Source organism: Condylura cristata, unplaced genomic scaffold (genome assembly GCF_000260355.1).
Source record: "Condylura cristata isolate star-nosed mole 26May11 unplaced genomic scaffold, ConCri1.0 scaffold00003, whole genome shotgun sequence".
NCBI classification, from domain to species: domain Eukaryota; kingdom Metazoa; phylum Chordata; class Mammalia; order Eulipotyphla; family Talpidae; genus Condylura; species Condylura cristata.
Genome location: NW_004567104.1, coordinates 48,892,562 through 48,892,952, shown reverse-complemented (window position 1 = coordinate 48,892,952; position 391 = coordinate 48,892,562).

Below are 391 nucleotides of genomic sequence, written 5' to 3'. Positions count from 1 at the left end.
CTGAAATCAACCACTTTAAATCTTTTAGAGTTAGCTTTCATTAATCTCCAGATTTCTAAATAACAAGTTCAATCTCTTATCTGTCCGAAGAAGTTCTGGGAGGGTAGGGGAGGTTAGGCAAAGGAAAGAGTTAATTGTTTTTGTGGTAAAACACAAAAACTTCCAGTGGTAAAGGTTTTGTTTTGTTTTGTTTTTTTTCTGTTCTCAAATTATTCTAGAAAAATAGTTTTCTAGGAAAGAGCCCGGCCAGCTGAAGCTAAGTTCTCTTGGAAGGAAAGTCAATACTTTAGATTCCCCAATCTGTAGCTCATCTTCAAGAAATCCCCTAATTTCAGCCCAAGCTGTCCTCTGCTTATGTAGATTTTTAATATCTTTAAGACAGGAAGTTAAG